Source organism: Adiantum capillus-veneris, chromosome 8, assembly GCF_014529385.1.
Source record: "Adiantum capillus-veneris isolate H3 chromosome 8, ASM1452938v2, whole genome shotgun sequence".
Taxonomy (NCBI): domain Eukaryota; kingdom Viridiplantae; phylum Streptophyta; class Polypodiopsida; order Polypodiales; family Pteridaceae; genus Adiantum; species Adiantum capillus-veneris.
This window is the reverse complement of record NC_140938.1, coordinates 89,569,628-89,596,843: the sequence shown is the minus strand read 5'-3', so window position 1 is coordinate 89,596,843 and position 27,216 is coordinate 89,569,628. Positions and strand designations below refer to the sequence as shown.

Genomic DNA, 27,216 nt, shown 5'->3' with positions numbered 1-27,216 from the left:
GGTTCTATTGATTTCCACTTTTATATGAATGGTGTGTCCAGTGGATATCAATGTTACCCTAGAAGCTAGGCATAGGCAGGTTACACATTTTCAAACAATCATCTGCTATCCTTTTGTCTGTTTCACCCGTGCAATATTGTACACTTGTTTTTTTGGAAATTGATACAGCTGAATTGACTGAAAGTTCAATGTTTGAACAAGACAAAGCATCTGCCACCAAGTTCTTCTGTCCCTGAACATGGAGACCCGGGCGCGCAAGTCACACACACTGCGTGTGTAGGGGCAGCCAGGCCCGTGAGCTTGTTGCCGGGCTTGACACAGATTTTGTTGATATGGCAGTTTGCTTGACTGCTACAATGAGCCCTAAACTGGGCGGCACTCTGTTTGTTATGTAGTCTCCTAGGTCACTTATCAGCATAAAAGGTGACCCTCTCTCCTCCATTCTCATCATCCAATCGTATAAGCACTCTCTTGAGTTATTAAGTTATTGGTCTTGGGCCATTATGTCTTCTTTATTTCTATCTCACATTGTGTTTATCTCCTTTCTTGTGTGGTGCTCTCTTCAACCCTCCATGGTATTAGAGCAAGAAAGTTGAGGACCGCCTGGAAATCTTATGAGGTCTTTGAGTCTATTTTGATGATGAAGTTATTGATAGAAGAAACCTCTCTATTGTTGCTCATGGTTATCAAGAATATGCCTAATCGTATATAGTCTTCCTCTTCTAGTTTGCAGCCTGAACATGCGCTGGCGTGGTAGTGCTGCACGGATGGCTGTTTTGTGCAAGCTTTTGAGTGCAGATGCTTTTGGAGACCACTAGCTTTTGAACTTGATGCTTTTGGGCATCCCCTGAACTATTTATAAGGGCCCGGAGGGCCACTCTCTAGAGAGCATTTGGATACAGAGTCTTGAGGAGTTGGACCCTTGGGGAGTTGTCCCTTTGTGAAGCAATAATAAAGAAATATTGAAAGGGTGCTAGTCTTTGGGGCCAGTGCATCTCGAGACGGAACTCCGCCGTTCCGTGCGGTCTCTCTCTCTCTCTCTCTCTCTCTCTCTCTCTCTCTCTCTTCTTGCCTGGAGTGTCCAAGCCTGTAATAGTGGTATCAAAGCTGAGACGATTCTTCTTTTACGGAGGATCCGATCCTTTCTGCAGTGCACATGTGTTCTAGCAATGAATCCGGCGACAAAGACGACACCCCTCTGACTACTCGTGTGCCGGGAGATGAAAAGACCTCAAATTTCAATGGGGAATAGTAGAAACCAAGGGAGATTTTAACGGAAGCAAGGCTCCTTCGATTTATTCGGGAGACAAACATGGTGGCCTACTTTGTTGTTGTATAGAGAAGCACCTAAGAAGTGGATCAAATTCAAGAGAATTTTCATTTCGACGGAAGAATATGAAGAAGATGTCATCATGGCTTGGCATCATTTGAGGATGAAAAGGAAGACACTTTGGTTGACTATTGCTAGAGGTTTTGGGATACTTCATTATTAGTATCTTCTTTTTGGAAGATCACTTTTAAGCAGCAGGTTGAGCAGTTTTGTTTACGGACTCCCAAAAGAGATTCGACAATTTTGCCTAAAGCAAAAGTTTGATTTCATTCAAAGACTTATGGGGCATGCCAAGGAAGGATTTAGTATGCATGCCGTCACCCTAATTTATCCTAGGGACAAGTTAGTGTCCACCTCAATGGGGCAAGAGTCTTCCAAGGGAAAGTAGAATGAGAAAAAGAAATCCACAAGGCCCACATTGATAAAAGAGCAGCGTGCTGAGTACTTCAAAGAGGGCAAGTGTTATGGCTCTGGTGAACATTCAACAGGGGCACATCTTTGCGAAGTGTTCAAAGAAAGGACCATGGAACTAATTGATAATTCATCAGAGAGTTTCGACGTTTCAGAATGATGTGCAGGTGGATTTTTTTTTTTTTTTTTGGGGGCCGGGGGGGGGGGGGGAGCAACAACCTATAGGTCCATTGGCACAAGAAAAAGAACAGAAGGGTAAGCTAGGTCCACCGATAATTTGTTCAAGAGCAGCTTTTTGGCTTCCGATGCAAAGTGGATGGCGGAGGAGAACTTCACAGATTCTTTTCAATTTTGAGTTGTATCTTTAGGCTTTTGAATTTTTAGCAGCGTCTATTCTTTAAGTGCATCGGTGGGCTGAATTTGGTGTAGTAGGTGCTGCACAAGAGGAGAGCCACTCCACTCACTCGTATCTTGAGCTGTATCTTTAGGCTTTTGGATTTTTAGCAATGTCTATTCCTTTAGTGCATGTCAAATCAGCATGCTGAATCTGGTGTAGTATGTGCTTCACAAGAGGGGAGCCACTCCACTCCCTCGTCACAGGTTGCCTAGATTAAATAAAGTCACCAATTTTTCCTTGAGATTTTAGGGATATATCACAGTCTGACGGTATTCTATGGAATGACTTTATGAAAATATGTACATTATTGAATTGGAAATTTTCTAGATTGAACTAATAACATGTACTCTTTCAATTGTGTATTGGTAGAGAATGTAAAGAGAGATGAAATGTCTGCAGCATTTTGTCTAATGAATGATATGATGAACTTAGTGCATCTAGACATCTGTTAGAGATCAACGAGATTTGGATGTGATGGCTAAGTGAATGTGATTCTAGTGCATCAAGATTTCTATTTGGATGAGATGACTGGATATTGTTGTGAGTGTATCAAGAGTTCCACAAGGATGAGATGGCTACATAGAGATGAAGGTGCATCAAGAGTTCTGGACTGGATCAAGTGACTAGATTGAATGTTTGCACCTTGGAGATCAGTGTGAACTAAGTACTTGATGTATGAACAACATGCTCTGTGTGTTAGAGTTATGGCATCTCTTTGGGGTCGTCCAGTCGGTCCTAGTTTCTCCGAGGCCCAGGTGTTAGGGAGCCGGGACTATTTTCTGGTTGTGCCCGTTCAGTGTGAGGTAGGTTCTCATGTCGGGATGTGTTAGCCATGTTTAGCCTTGGGTTTTGGCTTGGTTCCATGGCCATTAGGCTCTTGTAGGCTGGGAGTATTTTCCCCAGCCTTGCATGCTTTTTCCCCAAGCCCTATGTGGCATCTGGTGCCTGCACTTGCTATTTTTCTCATTTCCTGAGGTAGTGGGGGCTGGTGGATAGCTGGCGACCCAGACCTTTTGAGCTATATATGTAGGGCAGGGATACAGGGGGTAGATAGTGTATGCACAATGCAGGGCGCCCCTAGGGGCCAGCCCTAGGATGGGCGGTGGGCAGGGAGCATATCAGCCCCAGCGTTTTCCACATTCAGCCCTAGCGTTTTTCCCTCCCAGCAGTAGAGCAACACATCAAGCAGGCGATGGGCAGCAGGGACACCTCCCTTGAATTTCTCTCTTCAGGGAAGCCTATAGATGAGCGATCACATGCAGAGGCAGAGCATCTCTAATGCAAGCCGAGGAGAGCAGAGGATTCCCTTTCCTCTAGAGGCCAGCCATATGACGGTAGCCCTCGAGTCTTGTTTCCTCTCTCTCCAGATCCATCTTGTTGCTGGGAGGAGATGCAGTTCGGTATTGCCCATCTTGAGGCCGTGCCAGTAGTTTTGTGGGCAGGGGCAGTTGGCAGTGTCAGTAGCAGTTGCAGTTGTGTGTGTACCTCGGGCCTATCTCCACCCTATCCTTGGTCACTTGTATGAGCAGCTTGTTATTAGCATGGAAAGCCTCTCTCTCTCTCTCTCTCTCTCTCTCTCTCTCTCTCTCTCTCTCTCGCAGGCCACTTATTGTCTTCATTGCATCTTCCGCTGCCCCCTTTGACACTGTGAACGTACTGTCTTGTGGGGATGGTCATGGGCTTGGTTTGCTTGAAAGTGTGAAAGGATATGAATCTGATAGTGATATGATTTAGTTGATGAAGACATCCATGAAAAGATTGGCAAGGTCTGGATGTGATTGGTAAATAGGTTACAATGATCATGATTTGTATTTGGGACCCTCGATGGAAATGTGATGGATGTCTTTGTGCAAGTGCTGGATGTGTGAGAGTCTAGTGCATGGGTACATAGAGTTAGTGTCTACTGAGCTAGTTTTTGTTCTTAGGCTATTTTTGAGGCGTAATTGAGGGCGATTACAATTCTTTCAAGAGGGGGGTATGTCACAAGTTGTGATGTGGCATGCCTAATGATTAGTTGAGAGGACCGTAGAGTTAAAAACCTGACCAACTTGTGAAGAGCGGGCGAGGGGCCTAAATACTACAAAGCCCAAAGCATAAAAAAAGTGGCGACTTGGCTGAAATATCGAAAATCATGGGCTGTTGCTGACGTGGCAGAACTGTATGGAATCTCCGCATTTTGTGCTGGCATGTGCTGGCATGGTAGTGTTGTTGATGCTTTTGGAGACCAGTAACTTTTGAACTTGATGCTTTTGGGCATCCCATGTAGGGCCTTGAGGGCCACTCTCTAGAGAACATTTGTACCTTTGTGAAGCAATAATAAAGAAATACTAGAAGGGGCATGCTACAGGCTTGAACACTCCAAGCGAGAAATCAATCACAACACATGAACAGAGTCTGCAAATAACTGAATTGAACTTGAATATATATATATATATATATATATATATAGAGAGAGAGAGAGAGAGAGAGAGAGAGAGAGAGAGAGAGAGAGAGAGAGAGAGAGAGAGAGTTGACACCGAACGACTCAGTTCCGTCCCTTGATGCATTGGCCCCAAAGACTTTATTATTGCTTTGCAAAGGTACAATTCCCCAAGGGTCCAACTCTCCGAGATTGCGTCCAAATGCTCTCTAAAGAGTGGCCCTCTAGGCACTTATAAACCGTACAAGGAATGCCCAAAAGCAGAGGCCCAAAAGCTCTCATCCAAAAGCATCTGCTTCCAAAAGCATGGCACAAAACCTACCAGATCCAGCCAGCGCAAAACATGGAATTACAATCATGCCATGTGTCACTTTAGTATAATTCGCGGAAATAATTAGGGTTTAGGCCCCTCGGCCACATCTTTTGGTATTCCATCAGTTCCTTTGGGTTAGAGTGTTTAAACTCTATCCCCTTGTCCTCTCGGCCAATTCCTCAAGTTGGGCATGCCGCATCACAAATTTGTGACATACCCCCCTCTTGAAAGAATTGTAATCGCTCTCGATTATGCTTGCAAAAACCGCCAAAGGACAGAAACTAGCTTAGTAGACACTGACTATGTACTCAGCACCAGACTCCATAAATCCGGTACTTATTCAAGACATTAGTCACTGATTAGATCACATTTCCATCTAGGATCTCAGATACAAATCCATTGTAACAGATTTAGCTATCACATCCAGACCGTGCTGATCTTTTCATGGATGTCTTGATCTACTAAATCTCATTACTATCAGATTAGCATTTGCTCCCAAAAGCATGGCGCAAAATCTGCCAGATCCAGCTAGCACAAAACGCGAAAATCTGTACAGTTATGCCACGTGTCACTTCAGTGCAATTTGCGGAAATATGCTGGCCTCACACTCTTGATAATTAGAGTTTGGACCCCTCGGTCGTTGCTCTTCAAGCTGGTAGGGGTTAGGTTTTTAAAACCCTAACCCCCTAGGTCCCTCGGCCACGTCTTCTTGTATTCCATCAGTTCTTTTGGGTTAGAGTTTTTAAAATTTAACCCCTTGTCCTCTTGGCCAATTCCTCAAGTTGGGCACACCGCATCACCAACTTGTGACATGGCGCCAATCTTTGGGGCCAGTGCATCTAGGGAATGGAATTTCGCCGTTCAGTGTTCTCTCTCTCTCTCTCTCTCTCTCTCTCTCTCTCTCTCTCTCTCTCAAGTTTAGTTCAATTATCTACAGTTGTTGTTCGTATGTTGCTATTGATTTCTCGCTTGGAGTATCCAAGCCTGTAACATAAGCCAAGTTGAAAGCCAATCTAACTGGCAATGAAGGTGAATTTTCACCATTTGATTCCTTTCTAACATCTAAAGTCATTTAAAGCCAAGCCTCTCTTCCCTACATCCCTCAAGAGAGTGGTGTTCTGGAGAGAGAGAACATGTTGTAAAGGAGGTAGCTGCATTTTGTTGTGTGCAACTTGTTTCACTCCCTCACTTGTGGAGAGAGAACATGTTGTAAAAGATATTTTTTTGTGTGTAGCTTCTCTCACTCCCTCATTAACTGTAAATTTGTGGTTACATTAGTTTATCTTCTCAACTGCTCTCTGACTAAAGCGGTAGACACCATCACTCTAGAGGAGGTAATTTCATGTTGTAAACCTACTGTCACATCTTCATGTTTTCGCGTTGCTCATATTCGTGTGTCTCCAAAGAGGAGGGGCCCTTTGAATGGTGAATTCAAAGAGATGATATTATGTGGTTATGTCTCTTGTTCCAAAGGATTACACTCTGGGATCTTTCTTTGAAGGATATTGTGCTCTCTCTTGATACTTGGTTCGATGAGTCTAGATTTGGTCTTGACTCTATCATAGATAAATGTTGGGATAGTTCAGCCTCTTTTAGCACCTTCACCCCCTATCATCACCACTACCCCTATCAGAGACTCTGTCGGAGATTTTTTATTTGACGATGTGTAACAGACTTGGACACTCTAAGTCAAGAATCAATTGCGACAGCACCAAATAACCACTTCAAAACAATTCACAGATCACAATAGATTTGCACTGGCCAGGCGGAGTTCCGTGCCTAGAGATATTGGCCCCAAACATTGGCGCCCCTTTCGGTATTTCTTTTTATATTAATCAGTTCAAAGTACAAGAGAGTGGGTCGGGATTCACTCTCAGACTCTGCGTCCAGATGCCCTGAGAAGTGAGGTCCTCACCACTAATTTAAAGGTTACAAGGGATGCCCAAAAGCAGAGCCCCAAAAGCTTCAAATCAAAAGCAATTGCTCTCTCTCTCTCTCACAAAGAGTCAAAACTTGAAAGCAAAAGCATTCTCTCTCTCTTTCTCATTGCCTAGAGAAAAAGCAAAATTTGCGTCGCTCATTTTTTTTTTTTTTAAAGTTTTTTTTTTCAGCCTCCGCGATTTCTGGAAATTAGGGTTTCTGCTGTCCGCCACGTCATCACTTTGTGACATACCCCCCTCTTGAAAGCATTGTAATCGACCACGATTACGCCTGCAAAACCGACAAAAGCCATAAACCGTCTTAGCAGACACTGACTGTTAGTACCTTCGTACTAGGAACACACATCTAGCACATGTACAAAATCGACAGTCACATCACACGACATCACAGGACATCATAGGACATCACAAGACATCACATGACATTCACCATTCATTCGGATCTTAGACCATGATTTATCGGCAATGTAGCTAGCAATCACATCTAGGTCCAATCGGGACCTCATCGATGCCCGATTGACTAACCCCTATTGCAACCATGTCTATTCGAGATCAATCAGACCAAAATGCTGCAGTCATTTCCTGCACTCAAAAGAAGTCAAGAACAAATCAGTATCATTATCAGGAATTCCATTTCATAAAGTCATCCAGCAGAATACTGTCAGCTCTCTGTATCCTTGAAGCTCAAAGAGACATCAATGACTTTAGTATCAAAATCAAGGCATCTGTTGACAAAGGAGCGGAGTGACTCCCCTCTTGTGCATCCCACTGCACCAGATCTTCGGCCAAGCTGAATTTCTGAGTTCCGTTTGGAGTAGACTATGCTAAACCAAAACATCGAGGTAAAGTTTCACAATCCGAGGAGTATCTGCTAGGTCCTCCTTCTCCATCCACGTCGCATCAAATGCAGGAAAGTTCTTGAACTTAACCAAGAACCGCCTTCGGACTTTACCTTTCTTCGTATCGTCATGTGCCAAAATCTGTTCATGAACAAGGATCTCCTCGTTTTCTTCCACTTCGGGTTGCTCATCAAGCTCCCCATCATCAGGCACATCACCCTTAACAGGTTTCAAGAGACTCACATGCAATGCATTGTGAATCCTCCAAGTATCTGGCAGTTTCAATCGGAAGGAGACATCATTTATCTTGTCAGTGATCTGGAAAGGTCCATAGTATCGCATACTAAGCTTTGGAAAAAGCCTCTCCTTTCCCTTTTTCTTTCGTAGGCGTGCCTTCTCAAAACGTAAGAGCACCCAATCATCCTCCTTCAATTTCAAGTCGCGACGATGGCGATCCGTTGCCTTTTTCTGTCGTTCTTGAGACTCCTGCAAAGTCTCGCGAACCTTGGCAAAAGCCGTATCCAAATCTCGCGAATATTCATCCGCTTCAAATATCTAATCTTCGTGCTCAAGAAGGATGGAACCTTCGCAGCACTTTCAACAATCTCACATGGCGTCTTCCCCGTCGAAGAGTGTATCTTGTTATTGTAGGCAAATTCCACCAAAGGTAAGTTCTTTTCCCATTGAATCTTCTGATCCAAGATACAAGACATCAATAAATCTAAAACCACTGAATTGACAACAATCTCAAATGGCGTCTTCCCTGTCGAAGAGTGTATCTTGTTATTGTAGGCAAATTCCACCAAAGGTAAGTTCTTTTCCCATTGAGTCTTCTGATCCAAGATACAAGACTTCAATAAATCTAAAAGCACTGAATTGGCAATCTCAGATTGCCCGTCAGTCTGCAAGTGGAACGATGACGAGAACTGCAACCGCGTGCCAATGTTCTCCCAAATTGCCTTCCAAAACAAACTCATAAATCTGGGGTCTCTGTCGGAGACAATCGTCTCAGACGTGCCATGTAATCAGAAAATCATCATGATCATTCTGTGTTCTCGGGAGATCAAAAATGAAATCCATTTCAATATTTTCCGAGGGGCGGGTGGGTATGGGTAAAGGCTGTAACAATTCCTATGCCTTATGCCTGTCAAACTTGACCTTTTGGCATACTGCGCACAAACTCTTCCAGATCCTTTTTGAGTCTCAACCAAAAGAAGTATCTGAAACCGGCCTGTACTTTCAAAAAGGGCGGCAGACCTTAGACTTAAACCTTATTTGCTTTTACCCATTTAATTTGTCGCCCACTTTACCTGTACTTTCAAGACACAACAAAGGGGAAAGGGATACAGGCTGCTAGAATGCACCTGTATGAGAAGACCGACACCAGATTGGCCCCTAACTTAGGCGCCCCTTTCGGTATTTCTTTATTGTTTAAAAGAGGGAATAAACGCTGTGGTTCCGTACAAGCTGCCCCGCACAAGCTTGGCTGAATTTCAACTGGTCCGGCCCGATTTCGGCAGCATAACTGCACTAGGACCCTTCACAGTCAGTATTCCCACGCATTGAATGACTTTCCCGACGCATACGGGCACTTTGCAAAACTTGGCGAGAATCTGCAGCACACTGAATTCTCTGTTTTTAGCCCCGAAAATGCGCGAGATCACCTGTACAGCGGTCCCCTCGCATCCCCGAACCTCCTGGGGGTATTAGGGTCCGTTTAGGGCCAAAACCCTAACCCTGCTAAAATACACAGCAGGCTGTAATTTACTGTTTCGGGCTCCGTTTCGCGTGCCGGTCGCATCTGTAGCAAGTCCTCGAGCTCCCGCACCTGTAGGGCTACTTGCCCTTTGAATCGGACGAGATTTCTGGCGTGAAACCTCTCCGAATTCACTTGTACCTGCGGGGGATTAGCCGCTAGCTAATCCAGTACCTGTGCAAGAGGCTCTTGCCTCAGCAATCGCGCATGAACCCACACAACTGTACATTGGTCAATTGAAAAGCCCACTAGAGGGGCATAACATACTGCCACAGGGGAGAGAGAGGGCAGTGCGTAGCGTGCAGGGCATCACTCCTGGCACCGCACTGTACATAGGAGGGAAAGGAAGCACTCCATAGCTCTTAACCTGTGACAGGAACTTGCAAAATGAGCCTCCCAGCTATAAATTCAGCGCCACTTCTTGTTGCATGAGGAAAGTGCACAGAAATGTGCCACTTGGCGCATTTACAAGCTATTTCCCGTTTCGGGGTTACCGCCTAAAAATCTCCCGACCGGTTGCCCGGTTGACTTCACTGCAGAGTAATAAAATGTTCCCCTTGTCATTCCGGAGGTAATGACGTGAACACATTTTCAGGTCCCAAAATAGCAGTTCCCTAAATTTTAGGAGATGTTGCCATTGTATCTTTCTAGGTCATCTGACCCCCTTTGTACACTGCAGCCACACCCAGAATTGAAATGTAGCCTCTGTAGCAAAGGATTCCACTTTGGCTAGTCAATGACCCCACTTTGGCTAACCATAGTCCTTGTCCAACCTTAGTGCTCTCTTGCCCTCTGGCTTGGACTCCCTCTGGACAGTTCCACACTACTATGCAATGCAGGGCAGTTAGATTTCCCGAGGGGTGTTTCCAAAAAGTGAAAGTAAATAAATAATAAGAAAGAAATCAACAAAAAGGATAGATAGTAGTCACACGCTGGTGACATACCCCCCTCTTGAAATCTCAAACGTCCTCGTTTGCATCTATGTCGTACATGCTGACAATCAACACTGATTTATTCAACGCTTGTCGACACATACATGCTCATTGTCAACCCTGGTGTATTCAGCACCTCGTCGACACATGTATTGCTTGGGTGTGAACCCTGTCCCAATGACATAGTGGTAGCTTCGCACTCTGCCATTGCTTTGAGTCACTAACTTTCCAATGACAAAATGGCAGCTACACATTTTGCCACTGTCTTATAGTACACGTTGGGCCCAGTAACACTTTCGAGCATACCCAAACCGACAGTTTAAGAATGCAGTTACACATGTACCTTTTAATAGAAGCAATTACGCTATCCTTGACAAACTGACAAGAAATACTCACTTCTATAGCACTAACCAAACTTTTGGACATTCCATAAGAGCAATTGCCAAACTGACAATCTGTACAGCTATAACATTCATGTAACATGTATTTGATTTGAGCTCACTTTAAATACCATGTACAATATTTGTTTCAAAAGCCATTGTCACACTGACAATTCATGTAGCTTTGAAACTCAAGGGGTCAAGGTAGGTTGCAAATCCAAGGCTTCAAGGTAAAGTGATAGCATAGTTGGTGACTCTGCAAGTTCACCTTCTTCCATCCACTTAGCATCCATTGGTGGATAGTTTCTGAACTTTACCAAGTAACGCCTAGCATCCTTGCCTTTCACTTTTCTTTCTTCATGTGCCAAAATCTGTTCCAGGACCAAGATCTCGTCAAGTTCCTCGACACCGGCTGATCTTCAGCTGGCATATCCTCTGACACATCACCCACATAGGGTCTGAGAAGACTCACATGAAACGCATTGTGAATCTTCCAACTGTCAGGCAATTTCAGCCTATATGCAACATCACTGATTATGTCGCACACTTGAAAAGGCCCATAGTAACGCATGCTGAGCTTTGGAAACAGTCTTTCCTTGCCCTTCATCTTCTTTAACCTTGCCTTTTCAAAGCGTAAAAGCACCCAATCACCAAGTGAATATACCACTTCACGACGGTGATAATCAACTACTTTCTTTTGCTTTGCCTGAGTCTTTTCCAAGGCCACTTTGACCTTCTTGTACATTTCATCCATGTCCTGAACATACTTATCTGCTTCAAATATCTTGTCCTTTGTATGCAGTATGGGAGGAACTTTCTTGCCACCTTCAACTATCTCAAAAGGTGCCTTGCCAGTTGATGAATGCACTGTATTATTGTATGCATACTCCACCAATGGCAAATATTGCTCCCACTTTCCTTTATGCTCTGACACGTAGCACTTCAACAGATCTAGGACAGTAGAATTTGCCTCTTCTGACTGTCCATCTGTTTGAGGATGAAATGACGAAGAGAATTTGAGCGTGGTGCCCATATTCTCAAACAAGCCTCTCCAGAACAAACTTGTCATGCGTGGATCACGGTCGCTAACAATCGACTGTGGCATGCCATGATACTTGAAAATATTGCTCTTAAACAAGCGTGCCATCTGATCTGGCTTTATCTTCTTCCTGACAGGAATAAAATGAGCCTGCTTGCTGAATCTGCAAATGATGGTCCAAATACCATCGTTTCCTGTCTGCGTTCTCGGAAGATCAAAGATAAAATCCATAGCAATACTTTCCCATGGTTTATCTGGAATAGGTAGTGGTTGCAATAACCCTAGTGCCTTTTGCCTGTCAAACTTGACCTTCTGGCAAATTAGGCATTCTCGCACAAAGGCATCCACATCTCTTCTCAATGTAGGCCAGTAGAAGAATGTCTCAACCGCTTTAACTGTAGCATCGATACCACGATGCCCTGCATACAGTGGGACATGACTCTCTTCCATAACTTTGCGTCGCAATGGCTTTGTGACACACAATCTGCCATGCATCATCATGAACCCATCTTTGAGAAGATAGTGTTCATGACGTTGTCCATCCATTAGTTGCTCGAAGACCCTTGCAAAATCTTCATCATTTGCATGTTGTTCCCTCATATGATCAAGTTCATGATGATAAGGAATTGACACCCCTGAAATTTGTTGGTTCCTTGACAAGGCATCAGCCACAACTTTCTTCTTGCCTTCCACATGCACAATCTGAAAGTGGAACATGGACAAGATATTTGCCCATCGCATATGCTTCTCAGATAACTTTGCCTGTGTCAAGAAGTATCGCAAGGTCTGATGGTCCGTTTGGACAACAAAGTCTGCACCTAGCAGGTAGTGTTTCCAACTTAAGAGCGCATGAATCACGGCCTGCAATTCTTTTTCATAGACTTGCATAGTCTTTTCTGGCCCTTGCAAGATTCTACTCTCATAGGCTACTACCCTGCCATCTTGCATTAGTACTGCACCAATGCTACTACCGCAGGCGTCGCACTGGACCACAAATGACTTCCTAAGATTTGGCAACACAATGACTGGATCTGAAGTCATCTTTTCCTTTAAGAGATTAAAAGCTAAAATCTCTTTTTGTGTCCATCTAAAGGTGACTGCCTTCTTTTGAAGAGCATGTAAAGGTGAAGCAATCTCAATGAAATTTCGGATAAACCTTCTGTAATAGGAGCATAGTCCCAAGAAACTTCGAACATTGTGCACCGTCTTCAAATCTGGCCATGACTTGATCGCTTCATTGCAGGATCCATTGTGACACCATCCTTTGAGAAAATGTGTCCCAGAAAGTGAATCTCTTCTAGAAAAAATTCACTTTTCTTTGCATTGATGAGCAACCTATGACTGCGTAGCTCTTTGAACACAATGGCCAAGTGATGCCTATGCTCCTCTTCATTCTTTGAGTAGACTATCATGTCATCAAAGAATGTACCAACAAACTGCTGGTGTGGACGGAAAATTTTGTCCACATCCTATTGAACGTAGCAGGAGCATTTGTGAGACCAAAGGGCTTCACTAAAAATTCGTAAAGGCCAAACGTCGTTCTAAAAGCAGTCTTGTGCACATCCTCTGATCTAATGCGGATCTGATGGTACCCACTCTTTAGATCTATCTTGCTAAACATAGCTGCTCCTTCTAATTTGTCCAGAATATCATCAATTGTAGGTATAGGAAACCTATTCTTGATGGTATTCTTGTTCAGTGCACGATAATCGATGCACATACGCCATGAGCCATCCTTTTTTTGCACCAACAACACTGGAGAACAGAATGGGGATGAACTGGGCTGAATCAGCCCCTTTTCTAACAGCTCCTGTACTTGGCCCATTATCTCTTTCTGTTGCCGCACTAACCCTGTACGGAGGCTTATTTGGTGGGCTACTGCCTGGCACCAAATCTATCGCATGGTCCTCGGGTCTCTCTGGCGGTAATCGAGACAGTAATGAATCGGAAAAACAGTCACTATACTGTTGTAAAAACATTGACCTTTCTTTATCTAGCACAGATAAATTTGATTCATCACAATCTGACACTTCACGTGCAAAAACCAAGTACACAGAAAGATGCTTTTTCATTACACAAGTAATAGCAGAAGCTGATACAGTGGGAATAGACTCCCCTTTATGCTTTACATCCAGAATGTGAGTCTTTCCTCTGCTCTGTACAGTGATCTTTTTGTTGTAGGCATCCATGATTCCCTGTACACGAAACAACCAAGGAATACCTAGCAACACATCACATCCGTCCAGTGGCATTATGTAAAATTCTTCAGCATCTACATAGGACTGGATATGTAGGCGCAACTTTCCAATGATGGGTGTCACAGCCTCTGTATGGCCAGGACATGCCAAACCTGCCTCTGCTATATACCCCATCTCTTCAGGTCTGATTCCCAACTTTGAAGCCAATTATGGGGAAATGAAGTTGACTTTGGCACCTGGATCAGAGAAGATAAGCACTGTTTGATCCCTGACCTTTCTCCATGCTCTTCAAAGCTCACTTGCATCTGAATTTGGCTTGTCGCCCACCATATCTGGCACTAGACCAGCCATGGGCTTCTTTCATTTCCTGTCCTCCTTGTCTTCAGAATCAGCTAGCCTTTTCTTTGTAGGAAAATTGTAAGCAATGTGGCCAGGCTGCTCACAGATGAAGCATTTGTTCTCTGACCTCAGGACCTTCTTTTGCTCTTCCGACTTGCGAGGAAAACGTCTTTTACATTTCTTGGCTGGTGCTTTTCTGATTCAGCCGTAGCTTTGTCTTTCCCTGCGCTGGCTAGCTCCTGAGTCACTCTAGGAACCTCCTTGGGAACATACTTCTTCGCTGAATTTTTCTTGGTTGATCCTTCCTTGACGCCAGTATTGAATTCACAATCTTCTCCCTTGAGCAAACCATTGCCAGTGTTTGCTACCTTGATGAGCTGCGTCAAAGTAGTGACTTTGGTCTTCGTGCAGTACTTTCTCAATCCTTTGGGTAGGCCACAACAGTATTTTTCAATTTGTTCTGTCAATGGCACAAACCTATAGGAAGTTACTGGAAGTAGAGCTTTCCAAAACTTCCGATTGTAGGTATCGAGATTCTTGCAAGTGGCAGCATTAAGCTGGTGCCATTCTGTCATGACATCTGCTTCAAAGTCATCAGATAACCATGCTGCTGCAAAAATCTGCTTGAAGTAAATCCATGTGGACGAAGCTTGCCCTTGAAGCAATAAAGTTGTCCACCATTGTCCCGCATTCCTTGTCAAGAAAGTGGCTGCTTTGCGGACCTTTGAAGCCTCTGTAAAGTTTCCCCCGGCATAGGCCTTGTCAAACTGCTAGAGGAATGAGAGAGCCTTCTTCCTGTCATCAAACCCTGTAAAGGTCGTGAATGTCACACCTTTGCCACCTTCTTTGTACGGAGTTGGCCTCTCCATCGGTGCTAAGTTGTCATATGGAAGTGACTGAAACATGGGAACACTGTTAGGGTTCATTTATGTTCCCTGACCGCAATTAAATTGACCTGAAAATGCCATATTTGGCTGCTGATTTGTAATTGCAGCCATACCAAAATTTGCCTGTGGCATCCCAAATTGGCCCTGTGGTTCTGTACAAGCTGCCCCGCACAAGCTTGGCTAAATTTCAACTGTTCCGGCCCGATTTCAGCAGCATAACTGTACTAGGACCCTTCACAGTCAATATTCCCACGCATTGAATGACTTTCCCGACGCATACGGGCACTTTGCAAAACCTGGCGAGAATCTGCAGCACGCTGAAGTCTCTGTTTTCAGCCCCGAAAATGCGCCAGATCACCTGTACAGCGGTCCCCTCGCATCCCCGAACCTCCTGGGGGTATTAGGGTCCGTTTAGGGCCAAAACCCTAAATCTGCTAAAATACACAGCAGGCTGTAATTTACTGTTTCGGGCTCCGTTTCGCATGCCGGTCGCATCCGTAGCAAGTCCTCAAGCTCCCGCATCTGTAGGGCTACTTGCCCTTTGAATCGGACGAGATTTCTGGCGTGAAACCTCTCCGAATTCACTTGTACCTGCGGGGGATTAGCCGCTAGCTAATCCAGTACCTGTGCAAGAGGCTCTTGCCTCGGCAATCGTGCATGAACCCACACAACTGTACATTGGTCAATTGAAAAGCCCACTAGAGGGGCATAACATACTGCTGCTTCTGTGGCAAGAAATAGCGCAAACTCTGATGGTCTGTAAAGACAGTAAAATCCGCTCCGAGTAGGTAATGCCCCCACTGAGTAAGAGCATGGATAACCACCAAAAGCTCTTTCTCATAAATCTGTGATGTCATCTCTGGCCTAGAGAACAATCGGCTCTCGTAAGCAATGACATGGCCTTCTTGCATCAAGACCGCACCTAGACTACGACCATAAGCATCACAAAATACTTCAAATGACTTTTGCAAGTCCGGCAAAGTCAAATCTGGTCCTGTAGTCAATTTCTCTTTCAATGTCTGAAAGGCAGTCACCTCTGTGGATCCCCACGAGAAAGGGACTCCTTTCTGTATCAAGATATGCAAAAGGGAAGCAACCTCTGCAAACTTTCGAATGAACCGTCTGTAGTACGAACACAGTCCCAAGAAGCTTTCAACTTCATGGACATTCTTCAAATTGGGCCAATCACAGATAGTGTCTATCTTGGCCGGATCCATTTGCACTCCTGTTGCTGATACAAAGTGTCCCAAAAAAAAAAGTATCTCTGAAGCATATGATCTCTCTGGTCTGCTTCATTCTTGGAGAAAACAATGATATCATCAAAGAAAGAGCCAACAAATAGCGTGTACTCTTGAAAAAATCTTGTCCATCATCCGGTTAAATGTCGTTGGAGCATTGGTTAAGCCAAAAGGCATCACCAAAAACTCAAATAACCCAAAAGTCGTCTGAAAGGCTGTCTTGTAGACGTCTCCCAGCGCGATTCGGATTTGATGATATCCACTCTTCAAGTCAATCCTACTAAAGCACGAGGATCCCTGTAACCTGTCGAGTATATCATCGATCCTAGGAATTGGAAATCTGTTCTTGATGGTGATTTCGTTGAGAGCGCTATAATTGATACACATTCTCTAAGATCCGTCTTTCTTCAAATCCAACAGCAGTGGAGAGCAATACGGTGAAGTACTATGTTGGACAAGATCCTTTTCCAAGAGGTCTTTCACTGGGTTTATAATCTTTTCATTATGTACTCGGCTCACACGGTAAGGTGGCCGGTTCGGTGGCGTGCTTCCAGGTATCAGATCAATGGTTTGATCTTCAGGCCCTCTGAAAAGCAATCAGCATGAGTGTCGAGAAAAATCTTGGCGTTCTTTTGATCAGGTCAAAACATATTCAACCTTCATTGATCGTTCAGTTCTCTCCCAAAAGAATGAGTAAGAAACTGAAGTTCATCAAGTACAATCTCTAAGCCCTTCATTTATCAAAGTCGCTTTCTCGGCTCGGTAGTCAACCACGGCGTAGTTCTTGTGGTACCAAGGGATCCTGAGTAGAACATCACTCGCGTGCCCTGAACACCCCTATCATTGCAAACGAAGTTTGCCAATGCTCGGTGTAATGGCAACATCCCATCCGGGTGCCAGTCGAACTACCTCCGCCTGTGGCGTCAGTCTGTCGGGCGTAATTCCAAATCGAGCCGCCAATTCCAAGTGAAAAGAAGTTGGCCTTGGCTCCTTCAAAAGAGCTTCCTTATCCTTCACTTTGCCCCAAAAGCGGCAAAGTTTGTACTTTCATTCATTAGATTTTGTGCGGGTCCCACGCCATGTGGTACCAGTTCTGCTTTTCTATCTGCCTTTTCTGCCACGTTCCTCAGCTGGTCTTGAACTCTCAGGCCTATCTCCGTCTTTATCATTCTGTTCTTTCTGTGCCTTTTTACGGCACTTCGCGGAGATATGTCCATGTTCCCCGCATCCAAAGCACTTCCCCTCTCTGATGAAGCGAGCTCTCTCCTCAAGAGTAAGCTTGGGTCGTGCATCCTTTTTCTCTGGGTTGCTCTTTTTCTTTCTACTTTCATTCCCAGAAGTCTGTTTAGCTCGTCGTGTCATGGCCTCATCTGTGGGGTAGGTCAGATTGCCAGAGTGAATGGCAAAGCCCCGCTTCGCATGACTCATCAACTCCTGAGTAGAAGCCGACTTCTGTTCCAAGCAGTGATCTCAGATCTCTGTAGAGACCCCAGGTAAATCTCTCAATCTGTTCTCTGAATGAGATCTTCTTGAATGAATAGGCGGGTAGAAAAGAGCTCCAGAATCTTTCATAGTAAGCATTGATTGTATCTTTCTTGGTCATCCGAAGATGGTTCCAAGCAGCTCGTATATCTCGTTCATATTCTTGCGTCAACCAAGAAGAAATAAAAAACTTCTTAAATTTCAGCCATTTAACTGGCGCAGTCTTGTTTAAAAGAAGCGTGGACCACCAAGTACGAGCATTCCCCTTAAAGTAAGAGGCAGCTCTCCGAATCTTGGAGTGCTCTGAATAGCGTCCTCCCGCGAAAGCGATGTCAAACTGCTGTATAAAAGACAAAGCCTTCGAAGCATCTGAGTATCTTGAAAAATTATCAAACTTGATCGAGTGGCCACCTTCCTTAAACTCTCTGACTTTCTTGCTTTTATCTTCGAGAAAGTCATACTGGTTAGCTTTGTAAAAATTCTTCTTGTTCGCATAAAAGTTTCCGTCATTGGAATCTGAGCTGTCTGTAGACGAGTCCTCAGTAGAACTGTCAAGTCTCTGGGCAAGATGTAGCCTTCTTTGCCTTTTGCTTGCCCTTTTTTTCTTGCTTCGCTTTTTATCTTTTCTGTCTTCTTCGCTCGAATCTGAAGAGCTGGAAGAACTGTCAGATGAAGAAGAAGAAGAAGAAGAACTGGGTACTCCTTCAAATCGAACATGCTTCTTCTGTTTCTTTGCCTTGTCAAAAGTCGACTGAAGACCCAAATATCCTGGGAAGTCAGTGCTTTTCTTCTGCTTTTTTCCGTGCTTTTTGGCTTTCTTTTACGCGTCAAAAAGCTGAGCAATCCGTGCATCAACCACCTCTTCTAATTCCTTCTCTGAATATTTCTTGTGAGTAGAAGGTTTCTTGAGAGTGGGTGTAGTGTGTTTTCTGCCATTGCTCATGCACTTCTTGAAAAGAAGTCTCGCTCATATATTTTGCAAATTTTGGGTCCTTCGCAAAATTGAGCATCATCTTCGTTGCATCACCGATCAACTGGCGACGCTCCATCTCTCGCCGCTCCGCCTCAGTAGGCCGAGGCGGGCCATACTCTCTGCCGGAATCTTCGCTGTGATCCCTGCCCGCATCTCCAGATGCAGAGGGAGTCGACTGATCCTTGCGTGAAGCCATAGGTGCCGCGGAAAAAAAATTGGGGATCGGATTTCTCGTAGAAGAGAAATCAGCCGTGCTGTGATACCACTGTAACAGACTTGGACACTCCAAGTCAAGAATCAACCTCGATAGCACCAAATAACCACTTCAAAACAATTCACAGATCACAATAGATTTGCACTGGCCCGGCGGAGTTCCGTGCCTAGAGATATTGGCCCCAAAGAGTGGCGTCCCTTCCAGTATTTCTTTTTATATTAATCAGTTCAAAGTACAAGAGAGTGGGTCGGGATTGACTCTCAGACTCTGCGTCCAGATGCCCTGAGAAGTGAGGCCCTCACCACTAATTTAAAGGTTACAAGGGATGCCCAAAAGCAGAGCCCCAAAAGCTTCAAATCAAAAGCAATTGCTCTCTCTCAGAGAGAGTCAAAACTTGAAAGCAAAAGCATTCTCTCTCTCTTTCTCATTGCGTAGAGAAAAATGCAAAATTTGCGTCGCTTATTATTTACCTTAAAAAAAAAAAAAAAATCAGCCTCCGCGATTTTCGGAAATTAGGGTTTCTGCTGTCCGCCACATCATCACTTTGTGACACGATGGTATTGATCCATTTCCAAATGTTGGGATTGTTCAGCCTTTTTTAGCACCTTGATCCCCTATCATCACCACTACCCCTCCTATACCCCTTATTGGTTTCTTCTCACCCTTTGCATTATCTACATCTTTATTGGTGTTACACATTCTCCCTCTCCCCCTACTTCAGCTATTCCTACACCCTTTGTGTCAAGTGACAATGGTAGTCTTACTCACATATCCTCTTATCAAACATGCGTAGACCAAGGGCACTTCAAGATTTTGGTTAATTGGATAACCATTCATGAGCAAGTTTCTACTCATTGTGTAACTTGTATTTCACAAGAACTGAATTATGCTCTTATGTCACATGTTGAGCTCGATTATGTGGAGGAGGCTATGTCTCACTCTCATTGGTGTGAGTTTGTGAGATGTCTTTTATTAGGGACAATGATTCTTAGAGGTTTGTTTATCATCCATCTCACAAGAAGGTATTGGTATGAAGTGGGCTTTCAAGGTCAAGTTTTATTTTGATGGTTCTTTATTCAAATTAAAGGTCATCTTGTTGTGTGAGGTTATCCTCCAAAGGAAGGTATTGACTTTGATGAGACTTTTGCTCGACTTCATGATTTACTACCATACAGCTTGTGATTGCTCTTGCTGCACATTCTTGATGGTCTGTTTATCAAATGGTTAGTTAGTTTGTTTGTTAGTTAGTTAGTTTGTTTGTTTTTGTTTTTCTTTTCTTTTCGTGTGTCCCTTGCTTTTATAGTTTTATGAGTGCTTTATTCCCTCTTATAATTCGTGAGTTCAGACTATTCTGAACTTATGAAGGTATATGTTTATCAAATGGTTATCAAGTGTGCTTTCTTGAATGGTGATTTAGAGGAGGAAGTGTATGTGGAATAAACCCTTAGTGTTATCATTGGTAATTTTGAGCATCATGTTTGCTTGTGTAAGAAGGCATTGTATGGTCGCAAATAGGCACCCAAAGCTTGGTATGAAACAATGGACAATTATCTCATCTTCATTCCTCCGAAGAAGTATGTTAAAAAATTGCTTCATGGATTATTATTATCTCTAATTCCTTGTCATAAAGATCCAAATTTTAAATTATTCAAGAATTATAATACTCCTTCCTTGAATGCTATGGAGTAACTGTAGCTCATTGGTTCCCTCATTATTCTTGATTAACACTCGGCTTGATATTTGCTATGACATGAGTATCTTGTGTGAGGTTTTTAGTCAGGCTCATCTCTCTCATTGTTTGGAAGCTCATACAGTACTTTGGCACTTTCGTGGCACTATTGACTATGATATTCACTATTTTAGTGGTGATTTAATGATTGAAATTGATTTGGTTGTTCTGGCACACGGAGATCTACTACTTGTATCGCTTCTTTTTAGTAATGGACTCATATCATGGAAATGTGAAGCAAAACACCACTGCCTCTTTTTCTACTGATGCTGAGCATGGGGCTTATCATGATAATAGCAGAGTAACAGGGAACGGGCGGAACGGGCCCCTCCCGTTCCCGGAACGCGTTCCCATGGGGGTCGGACAGCCGGAACGGAAACGTGGCCATTTCGGAACATTTGCCGGAACGCTCACCGGAACGGCGGCCGGAACGCATCCCGGAACGGCAGGCCTCGCGGAACGGCAGTTTTAAAAAAACTGTCCGTTAGTCCAAAAATGGGCGTTTGGGTTTTTTTGAATTTTGAACGCCATGGTTTTGGGGGGAGATCTTCCCTACATAATGAGGCAATGCTCAAGGCAATGAAGCAAGCCAACTTCCAAGGCTCAAGGCACTTGAACTTTGAAGGCACTCTAGTCTCTAGTCTCTCTCTCTCCCTCTCCCAAGGCACTCTCTCGAGTCTCTCCCTCCCTTGGGTCTCAAGGCTTTAAGCCTCAAGGCTCAAGCTTGACGCTCCACCTCTCCATCTCTCTCATTCATCACCTCTCTCGAGTCTCCTCTCCCTTGGGCCTCAAGGCTTTAAGCCTCAAGGCTCAAGCTTGAGATTCAAGAATCAAGACTCCACCTCTCCATCACTCTCTACCGCGCCATCATCCCCCCTCCCTCTCTCTCTCTCTCTCTCTCTCTCTCTCTCTCTCTCTCTCTCTCTCTCTCAAGAATCAAGATTCCTTCCTCTATCGAGTCTCATCACTTATGGCGCAAGCTTCCGCATCAAGTGAACGTGATCCCTTGGGTGCCAAGAAGAAGAAGGACGAAGCATCATGGTGGGATGAAGTGCATTCCCGAGTGTTGGGAAAGTCCGGTGGTGCACGCGTATGGAAGTGCAAACTATGCGGCTTCGAACTGCAATCCGGTACAACCAAAGTCCGTGCTCATCTCCTTAAGCTTGATGGACAACAAGTAGCATTATGCAAGGCCGTCAACGAGCAACGGTTGAAGGAATTTGAAGCCAAGGATGCTGCCATGAAAGCCAACAAAGAAGAGAGAGAATCGGCAAGGCCTAAGCGTTCCGCAATCAACCCCAACAACTTGGTTTTTCCCTCTTCTACACCTTCTTCATCGGTTGGTGGTGATAGCAATGCGACAACGACGGAGACGACGGCTACATCTTTTCACTCAGCATTTTCAATGCCTAATACTACTCCGGTCTCCACCCCCAAATCTCAACAACGCACCCTACATACCACTTGGGATTCAAAAAAGAAGGAGGATATGGATGCAAGTGTTGCCTGCTTTTTCTATCACGATCACATCCCCTTCATAAAGGCTCGGTAAGACTTACTTTCATTTTCAATACCCTCAAATAGTAAATTCTTAATTAAATAGTAAATACTAATACCTCTTGTGTGCAATGTCTAGGTCGGAGTACTTCAAGACCATGTGCACAAGGATTGGAGAGTATGGGGCACGCTACGTGCCACCCTCTTCCGAGGCCCTCCGCACTACTCTACTCGATAGAGAGAAAGCCGTAGTGGAGATGGCAACCCTCAACATGAAGAGGCAATGGACGAAGTATGGAGTGACCCTCATTGCGGATGGATGGAGCGACACTAGGAGGAGGTCCATCCATGGCATTGTTGCCTATTCCAAAGGGGAGATGTAATTTGCCCACTCCCATGACGCCACGGAGACGGGAAAATCAGCAGATGTCCTTGCGGGTGAGTGGGCCTCCGCCGTAGAGACCATTGGGTCGGACCTTGTGATAGGTTTGGTCATCGATGGAGAGGCATCAAGCAGGGCAGCCGGAGCTATTTTGGAAGGCACTTATCCTCACATCACGGTGTCTTTTTGCATGGCACATTGCCTTAACAACCTCTTGAAGGATTTCGGCAAACTACCTTGGATAGAGCCTCTCATTGCATCCACGTCCAAGGTGGTTGCTTTCATCAACAACCACAACATACTTCGAGCCGAGTTCTTGAAGCGGTCGGGGGGCAAAGTGCTTCTAAAGTATTGTGAGACCCGCTTCGCCTACAACTATCTAATGGTGAGCCGCTTTGTAGAGTGTCAAAGTGCAGTGCGGCAGCTCTTCATCAGTACAGAGTTTGCTCAGACTACCCATGCAAGTACACTCGCAGGGATCATTTGTATAGGGAAGGTGGAGGATCCCGAGTTCTGGGAATCCCTAAAGAGTATTGACAAAATGGTGAAACCAGTGATCCACTTGCTTAGAGTGATGGATGGTATGCAACCTTGCATTGGCAAGGTCTATGAAGCAATGGATCGCATGGTCGAGGCCCTTGAAGAGTATGAGCAGGACCCAGATAGGCTCGAAGAAATCAAAGAGCTTTGCAGTAGCAGGTGGAATGCCTATAGTTCACCTCTTCATGGTGCAGCTTTTGTGTTGGACCCAGAGTTCCAGGGTGCAGGGCAGGAGCATGATTCGGAGGTAAATACACATTGGAACACCATCTTGAAGAAGCTTCACCTTGAACGTGACATGCAACGCAAGATAAAGGATCAGCTTGCATTTTACAGGGATATGCGAGGATCATTTGGGACAGCCGATGCCCAAATTGATCGCACCAAGATTTCCTCCGTCTTGTGGTGGCAAGAAAATGGTTCAGATGGTCCCGATCTTCAGCGACTTGCCGTCCCCATTCTCAGCCAAGCGGTTAGCTCCTCTTGCTTGGAGCAATTGTGGAGTGTATATAGCCACATTGCATCTAGAAAGAGAAACCGACTTGGAGTGGAGAAAGCAAATGACCTTGTTTTTGTCAGTGCAAACTTAAGAATGCTTTGCAAGTCAGCATCCAAAGTGACAGATCCCTTTCTACAGTGGGAGATGGAGGCAGAGGCAGAGGTGCTTGGTGAGGCAGGAGGATCTACGCATGAGGATGAGCCTATGCAGGAGGATTGGGATGATATTCACGACGTCCAGGACTCCACTACAAATTGGGAGGGGGGATGCTCTTCTGCCCCTACCTAGAGGTGAACTTCAGGCATGAGTCATGATTCATTGCTCATTGGTTTTTGATATTTGTTTCCTTTGTGGCCGTCGGCTTTGCCCCCCTTTTTGTATTGCACTACCATATGAGTGATTGAGTCTTGACATGTCACCTATTGACTCTTACAGTTGTTATTTAGCACTCTTGAGTCTTAGCCTCTACATGTCTTTTAAGTTTTTGTAGCGCCTTGGTTGGCCTTATAAGCCATCTTTATAATCTATGATCTATCATCTTTTTCCTCCAAGCTTTTGTGTAGAGCATGGACTCTAGATTCTATTCTTCAACTCTGAGTTAATGTTCTTTCTATGAAGGATCAAGATTCAAGATGCTTTTGTGAAGGATCATCCCAATTTATGTATTGTGTATTGCGCAATCGTGTGTAAGCCTAGACTGAAGAATCATTGTAGAGCATGCCTGAATAGGATTCTACTTGGACTAATGGGTGTGTATGGCTCTCTACTAACATATAGGTCAAATCCAACCTAATTTAAGCATATTTTAAACTTACCGTTCCGGGCCCCGTTCCCGTTCCGCCTTTTTGGGGGGGCTGCGTTCCGGAAACGTTCCGGAGGCCCCCGTTCCCGTTCCCATTCCGGTTCCGGTTCCGGTTCCGGGTAACTTTGGATAATAGGATGGAAGTTTTATGGTTTCCCCATATTCTTGACCATCTTGCTATTGCACCTTCATCTTCTACCACTGTTTCTTCAGATTCTCATAGTGCTATTGCTTTAGCACATATACCTGTTGTTTGTGTGTCACAAATTGCTGATGTGTCAAGCCACAGAAGAACGGATCCTACCTTCAGATCCCGGTTGAGGGGCCTAAACCCTAAAAAGAAGCAACAGAAGAAGTAAAAGCTCCACCATCTTTTGGGACCCCGTTCGATGGGGCCCAAAGGACATAAAGGCATTAAAATGAAGCTGGACCCACAAAAAAAAAAAAAAGACTAGTGTAAAAACTAATGACGTGGCAGCTAATGCGAATCTCTGGATTTCACGCTGACTGATGACGTAGTAACCTGTACTGATTTCCGCTTTTTGTGCTAGCTTGTTGACGTGGCAACCTGTACAGATTTCCATGATTTACGCTGGCAGATTTTGAGCACCTGCTTTTGGACCAGTTGCTTTTGAGTTTGAAGGATTTTCATGTAAACTGCTTTTCATAAGCCAAGGGCCTTTAAATATGTGTAGAGGGCTCATTCTGTGGAACTCTTTTGGGTGAAGGTGCAAAGCATGAGTACTGGCATTGTACTCAGTTGAAGTAATATAAAGAAATACTGAAAGGGGCGCCAAGGTTTGGGGCCAGTACTCTCTGGGGTGGAATTCCGCCACTCCGTGTCACATGTGCTCTCTCTCTTTCAGTTTAGTTGTTTTTGAAGTGCTAAAAGTCTATTCAGTCTATTCTTTTCTATTGGCACGTGGTGCCCGTCTTGTGACATTGTGCTATGTGGACGGACTAAGCACATTGATCTTCATTACGGCTTTATTTGGGACTATTCTGAGGATCGTCTTATTAGGGTTGGAGTATTGTCTCAAGATCGACAATCTTGCAAGTATTCTCGCCAAGCCTCTATCTTGACCAAGACTAGATTCTTTTCAAGGATGTGGAGTTGGCCATCGAGTCTTGAAGAGGAGGTGTTGGAGATATGTCATCACCAGATGGTGGCATTCTAGGTTACATCTCATGGTTGTAGGCCATATTGGTCCTACATTATAGCTATACTTTTTAGAGTTTTCTCCTTTACTATTGTCTTGAACCTTTAATCATTGATCAATTGACCTTTCCTTGGTCTAGTTGCCACATTCTTAGACGAGGTTGCACATTTATTAGCTTTTATGCCCTGTGTCGTTATTTTGATGACGTGGCAATCTTCTTGACTACTACAGTCAGCCCCACACTGGGGCTTTGATTTTATGCAGTCTCTCAGGTCACATTGTCCGTTTAAGGGGGGCCCTTGGCCCCTCATTGTATGAGCACTCTCGTCTTATTGAGTTATTGCCTTGGGTCATTCTCCTCTCCCCCCCTCACATTGTGTTTGTCTCCTCTCTCTTATGCTCCTCTCTTTATTCCTTCAAATTATGGTAAGAGACTAGAGACTAGCCATTTTTTACATGAGAAATACACACACATACACATTGTAACGAACTTGGGTACCCCAAGTCTAGGTTCTGTCGCGACACAATAGAGATTCACTTAAAACACTTTACAATTTATGAGCCGACACGGCCCGGCGTAGTTCCGTGCCCAGAGAGATTGGCCCCAAAGACTGGTGCCCCTCTCGGTATTTCTTTTTGTATTAATCCTTGAGCAAAGTACAACTCGCGCGCCCTCATCTCTCAGACTCTGCATCCAGATGCCTTGAGAAGTGAGACCCTTGGGCTCCTTATAAACTTACAAGGGATGCCAAAAGTAGAGCCCCGAAAGCAGGTAAACTTAAAAGCATTATCCCCAAAATCACTTGGTCAAAAATCTGCCAACAGTCAACGTAACTTGCAGAATTCTGTACAGTTCTGCCACGTCTGCAGTTAGCGCAAAAAGCGGGATTCCGTACAGCCACGTTAGCAGCCTGTCAGCGCGTTATGCAGACGTCCGCACGGCCTGCCACATCAGCTGCCACATCACCAATCCGTACCGTCTCTTCCACGTCATCATCTGGTCTGCGGGTGGTCATGCCACGTCATCAGTTTGTGACTTACCCCCCTCTTGAAAGAATTGTAATCTCCCTCGATTACGCCTGCAAAACAGACAAAGCCATAAACCATTTCAGCAAACATTGACTCTTAAGTACCGACGCACTAGAAACGACACATTAGCACTTGTACAGAGACAACAGTCATATCACTGCACATGATATCATAGGACATCACATGACAAGTCAATCACATAAAAATTCATTCCAAATCTCAGACCATTTGACTGCCAGCAACGTATCTAGTAACCGCATCTAGATCCATCCCGGACCTCACTGATGTCCGATTAACTAATCCTTATTGCGATCATAGTTTTTTCATACGTCAACCATGCGTCTCACTTGAGCGGGTATGGAAGCCCGATATAAGCCTGATTCAGACGCCCCGAAGATTCCATACGTGGAATACCATACGGCGCTAAAAAATTAGTATATATATATATATATATATCATAACAAATAGCAATTAAATTTAAAACACTAGAC

At 44.5% G+C, this 27,216-nt stretch overlaps 1 protein-coding gene across 1 annotated transcript in view; it reads left to right on the top strand.

Annotated features, from left to right (window-relative positions):
- The window catches only part of LOC147452534 (putative bifunctional riboflavin biosynthesis protein RIBA 1, chloroplastic), an 89,339-nt gene that overhangs the window by 15,187 nt on the left and 46,936 nt on the right, over positions 1-27,216 (top strand). The gene's annotated exons all lie outside the window — the stretch shown is intronic.